General features: G+C 47.0%; 1 non-coding gene across 1 annotated transcript; it reads left to right on the top strand.

The window, feature by feature from the left end:
- Nucleotides 1–765: 765 nt before the first annotated feature.
- On the top strand, nt 766–837 carry TRNAC-GCA. Its single transcript has one exon. It is a non-coding gene; the product is annotated as a tRNA-Cys (tRNA).
- Nucleotides 838–6,033: the final 5,196 nt, after the last annotated feature.

Below are 6,033 nucleotides of genomic sequence, written 5' to 3'. Positions count from 1 at the left end.
GAGGTGCTCAGCGCGCCCCCACCCCACCGCAGGCGCCTTGCCCGCGGCGCCGGCCATGGCTGCCTTACCCTCAGCAGCAGACCGCACAGCGCGGATCCTCCGGTCGCGTCTTGCGGGCTGTGCGGCGTGACGGCTGGCGGCTCCCCGTCGCTGGGCCGCTTGCCTGCCCGACGCGTCCCGCCGCTGGCCCTGGACCTGTTTGCCTCAGCCGGTCGTCGTCCGCTGCTCTGGGCCTGACGCGCGGTCGCCCGACGCCTCCTCACGCCCTCCGAGCCTCGGGGCTTGCTCCCGGCCACCCCTCCCCACGCCTCGCGCGGCTGTCTTGTCTCTCGCCCTCTTACCTCTGTCGTGTCCCTGCCCGCTTGGCGCCACGCTTCCCGTCCTCTCTGCCCTTGGTGGTGGAGGGAGGAGGGTGCCTGGGCCGCGGGCGCGGGTAGGGGGCCCCGGTGGTTGAGGGCGGAGGACGGGGTCCGGGGGGGGGGGCGGGGGGGAGGGGGGGAGCGGCCGTCCCGGTGTAGGAGGTGGTGGGGGAGGGCTCTGCCCGTTTCGGGGGGATGTGGGGGTGGGCTTTTGGCGTCGGCGGGGACCTCCGGGCGGCGGTCGACCGGCGCACTGGGGGCCCCCATGCGTCACGGGCCCGGCAGGGTCGAGGCCCGCGGGCGGGGACGCGGCGGCAGTGGTGGTGGTCGAAATCCGGCCGGTGGCCCGCAGGGCGTGCCTTGCGCCTCGCCCGCCTCCCCCTTTCCAGGTACCTAGCGAGGGGCTTCCCTGGTGGCTCAGATGGGAAAGCGTCTGCCTGCAGTGCGGGAGACCCAGGTTCGATCCCTGGCTTGGGAACATCCCCTGGAGTAGGACTTGGCAATCCACTCCAGTATTTTTGCCTGTGTAATGCCATGGACAGAGGAACTTTGTGGGCTACAGTCCATGGGGGTCACAAAGAGTTGGACACGGCTGAGCGACTGAGCAGGTGCACGGGATAAAGGTTGTTTTCAATGCTGAATTAGCCCCTCTAGAATGTGTGTGCTTCCTCGGACTTCGCCGGCAGGTCAGGGGTTAAGACTCCATGCTTCCAATGCAGAGGGCGGGGCGCAGGTTTCGTCCTTGGTTGGGGAACTAGGATCCAAAAGGTAAAAACAAACAAAAAAATAAATAAATAAAAGGAAGAATGTGTGCTTCCTAACATGTTTTGGTTAGTCTGCTGGACAAGTGGATTTTTGGGGCAGGTGGTACCTTGCTGAAAGCTGAGTGCTCTTCTGGCAAGGCCATCCAGATACAGATAGAAAATGGTAGAGCCGGTGTTTGAACCTAGGAAGCTGAATTCCAAAATCTCTTTTCTGAAGAGATTTCGTTGTGCTGTATTGAGGATATTTGTACTTTTTTGTGTAGCCACAAGTGTCACTGAAGTTTGTAACTGGAAATGAGATGCAATCTAGTGGACCACAGTCAGCACAGTACGTGGATGATGCTTAGACCGTTTAGGATAGCGGATGAAAGTCAAATATCTACACACCCCCCCTCAGGGAGGAAGACTGCTCAGGTATGGTCACAGTGAGTCACGAGGGCTGTCTTGAGCTGGAGAATATATACCTGCTTGTTGATGTGCTCAAGGGATCCACCATGTACAAACATGTCAGGGTTTTTGCCAACAGGCGCCAGAAATCTAGATTTTAATGTGAAGTGTCCACTTTCAAACAACGCCATGATGTTAATGACCTTGCTCTGTCCGTTAATGGTTAAATAGAATTCCAATATAATACAGGCTAGGTATCCCTTCAGGAATGAATCCACCCCCCATCCCCCCACCCCCAACACTCTGAGCTTAAAACAATTAAAGATAACTTTTAGCTCATGCTACTTACTTGGTCAGTGTGGGACAGCAGGGGTCTCTGCCCTTTCCTGTCTCAGAGACCCAGTCTGAGGGAGGCTTTATTTGCACAGACATTTTGCATCATCAGTACAGTAGCCATGAGGGGAATGTGTGGCTTAACACGCTGACCCTTGAAGCGTCGAACAGAAGTGACAGAGACACTTAGATGCATATTTCGCCGGCCAAAGATAGTCAGCGATCACACTTCCTTTCAAAGGGAGTGGGGAAGTGCAGTCCTCCATGGGCTGGATACTTAGGAATATTCCTAATGGGCTACCACAGCTCCATCTACTCTGATTTTTCCAGGCAGAAATGTTGGAAGTTTTTGTAAGGTAGAATTCAATTTTCAGAGATCTCTAAGAGAAGTTGACTCAAAAAATGATTTGTTTCTTGAAGGATTCAATTTGACGGATCTGAAAATTCACACTTTGCTCCATCTGGAGTAAAGACCCTTACTTAAACACTGACGTCTATAAACAGATGAAGAAATCATAGGCTGGATCTATGAAATAATCCTTCGCAGAAGTGACGATTTATACATCAGTATTTATTCCCCAAAGCACTGCTCATATAGCTTCACTTTTCATTTATATTATCTCCTATCTTGTGTAACTTGTCTCATCAACTGCACTGCAAAATAGGAATCCCATCTGATTAATTTAGACTCTGTTATGCCTGGCTCCGTAGACATTGGCTATGCGGATGTTAACTAATTGTATTGGTGTTTATCAATTAGTGATTTTTAAATCATCACGGCTAACAATCTTGACTTCAGGAGAAGTCAGCGAACTTGAAAATACTTCTGGCAATTCTTCAAAAGTTGCTCATCGTTGATTATGATGAGATCTGAGGGCCAATATTCACTAGTCCCTCAATTTCAAGGACAGTTTAGGCTTATCCCCTACGAATCACAAGGCGATCAGATATTTTCAGATATTATTTTTCTGTGATGTTTTCACATGTTTTGTTTGTTTGTTTTGGACTGCAAGATTTGGATGAATTGTAAATTTAAAAATTAAGAAATAAATGTCAGTGCTCAGGAAGCTATTTGATTGCCCAAGATCCTGCAAGGCTCTCAACACCCTTTATTTAAAACACGCCCACCCTCGCTCCTAAGCCCACAGCCTTCGTGGATGACCAGATAAAGAGCGGTCCTCATTCTCATGAAATGCCAAGTGCTCAGGGACTTGCACGTGTGAGGGCCCAGGAACAGTATTTCTACAGTTTAATGGTGGAATTACTCCCCTTGGAGAAAGTTGCTTGAGCACAAGTTACTCATTGATTGACTCTCAACCACGCAAGTATGGTTCCAGGCTTTGCTGTCAGTTCCTTAGACTAGAAGCCTGCCGTCATTCTTTGCCTCTTGCTCATATTTCCCCTGTCTGTAATTAACTACTGAGCTGTGAAGTCATATCCACTAAAATCTTTCTCCGTTGCAGCTCCTTCTCTCTCCCTCCCCACTGCCATCCTTGTTCAGGTCCTGAGATCGTATACCAGGACACCTACAACAGCCTTCTGATTTGCTCCCCACTCGATCTCCTCAAAAACGCCCTCTAACCCAAAGTAGTCTGGCTAAGGCACAAGCCGTAAAGCATCTTTTTCGGAGAGGGCAATGCCAACCCACTCCAGTACTCTTGCCTGGAAAATCCCATGGAGAGCCTAGCCTGGCAGGTTGCAGTCCATGGGGTCGCTAAGAGTCGGACACGACTGACCAACTTCACTTTTCACTTTTCACCTTCCTGCAGTGGAGAAGGAAATGGCAACCCACTCCAGTGTTCTTGCCTGGAGAATCCCAGGGATGGGGGCGCCAGGTGGGCTGCCACCTGTGGGGTCGCACAGAGTCAGACATGACTGAAGTGACTTAGCAGCAGCAGTAGCAAGCATCTTTTAATTTCATGCCTGCAGTCACCATCTGCCGTGATTTCCGAGCCCCCCAAAATAAAGTCTGCCACTGTTTCCACTGCTTGCCCATCTATTTGCCATGAAGTGATGAGGCCAGATACAATGATCTTCGTTTTCTGAATGTTGAGCTTTAAGGTAGCTTTTACTCTCTCCGCTTTCCCTCTCGTCAAGAGGCTCTATAGTTCTTCTTCCCTTTCTGCCATAAGGGTGGTGTCATCTGCCTATCTGACGTTATTGATATTTCTCCTGGCAGTTTTGATTCCAGCTTGTGCTTCATCCAGCCCGGTATTTCTCACGATGTACTCTGCATATAAGTTAAATAAGCAAGGTGACAATATGCAGCCTTGACATACTCCTTTTCCTGTTTGGAACCAGTCTGTTGTTCCAGGTCCAGTTCTGTTTCTTCCTGAGCTGCATACAGGTTTCTCAAGAGGCAGGTCACGTGGGCTGGTATTCCCATCTCTTTCAGAATTTTCCCCGGTTTATTGTGATACCTGCCGTCAAAGGCTTTGGCACAGTCAATAAAGCAGAAATAGGTGTTTCTCTGGTACTCTCTTGCTTTTTTTTTTTTTTTTTGGGTGTTGGCAATTTGATCTCTGGTTCCCCTGCCTTTTCTAAATCCAGCTTGAACATCTGGAAGCTCACAGCACATGTATTGTTGAAGCCTGGCTTGGATAATTTTGAGCATTACTTTACTAGTGTGTGAGATGAGTGCAACTGTGCAGCAGTTTGAACATTCTTTGTCATTGCCTTTCTTTGGGACTGGAATGAAAACTGACCTAACAACCTAGATGTTTTCAATTGCATATGCTAAAAGAACCAGCTTTGCAGTTTCCAAGGGGGGGGGGAGAAAAGTTTCATTTTAACCAATTTTCTCTGAAGTCCAAGGACTATCATGGCCATCCTGCATCAAAAAGTCATCTTTCCTTTAGGTAGTCATAGTTTCATGCCTAAATTATAGACCAAACAGTGCTCAAATTGACTCTGATATCAGGGGCAGATCAGCTGATAAAAAAGCTTGGATTGTCCCTCTGGAGGGAAGTGAGACCTTGGTCCCATCAGAAGAATATGAGGGGTTGAGAGAATTTGTAGGAGTGGGGAAAGCTTGGTCCATCCTACATGTACCATAATCTTAAACAATGGTTATTTACTTTACCGAAGTAAAAAAAAAATATAAAAACAAAGATAAATCACTGAAAGGTAAAGAAATTAATAATCTGTGATTGAAAGCTGCATTCTAAGAAAAGTGTGTTCTCTTAACCTAGAGAGGAGACCAAATTCCAATCTGGTACCAGCTTACCAGATAACAAACAAACAAAGAAATTGTTTATGGGTAAGCTTAGAAAAGTCTTTTCCGTATATCTTGAAGTAGCAGTATTTTTGCAAATGCATCAGTGTGAAACCACAGAAGACATGTTGAAAATCTGATTACATTGAAGTTGACAAAGTAAATCTGGCCATTGCTGTGATTTGAAACACTTTAATATGATAACTCAAATTATAACTGACAGCATTTTATCAGAACATATCAGATTTTCATGAATGTCACATAACTTCTAGGATATCTATATTAGTAGCATCAACCATACAATATAACTTGAGAAGATCCAATCACTCCTCCTGAACAACACTTCCCATGTAGTTTAACATGCCAAATGAACTCAGGTTGTTTAATAAATATCTCTCTTTGGGGGGTCTCAGGGGCCCTCTGAAGCATCCCAAAGTGAGCTAGAAGTCAGTTATTTAGGAAGGTTTGTTCACAAATATCAAAAGGGTTTATGACAGTCAGGTAGGCTGTGAAAGAATACTTAGCCACTTAGCCAAAGGTAACAAAAGATTTCAAAGGTAAACCTAGGACGGATCATTTAAGAGGTGTAAAGAAACTTAAAATCCACTAGCAAAGGCAGTTCAACAGCTCAAGAAACCTTGTACTAGGCACAAAACTCTTTTCTGGGGGTCCACTTTCCATAAAACCTCCTTATCCCATTCTGTACCCATTCCTTTGCTTCCCCCATCCTGAAACTGCCACCTGTCAGTCAGACCTACTTCTTTTTCCTTCATCAAATGCGATTTCATTCCTCGGACCTTCTTTAACTACAAGTCATGCATTTTTCCTTAAGCAACCGAGAACTGACTTTTATATTGGCATTTTACAGACTGGTGAACATACGTATCAGTGATACTATCTAAAAAAAAAAAAAAAAGCTTTCTTACACTGCACATCTCAGCATGGCACCAGACACTATTCATGGATAGTCAAAATC

The sequence above is a fragment of the Cervus canadensis genome, chromosome 14 (genome assembly GCF_019320065.1).
Source record: "Cervus canadensis isolate Bull #8, Minnesota chromosome 14, ASM1932006v1, whole genome shotgun sequence".
Classification (NCBI taxonomy): Eukaryota; Metazoa; Chordata; class Mammalia; order Artiodactyla; family Cervidae; genus Cervus; species Cervus canadensis.
The sequence above is the reverse complement of the archived record's forward strand: the minus strand, read 5'-3'. Positions and strand labels throughout refer to the sequence as shown.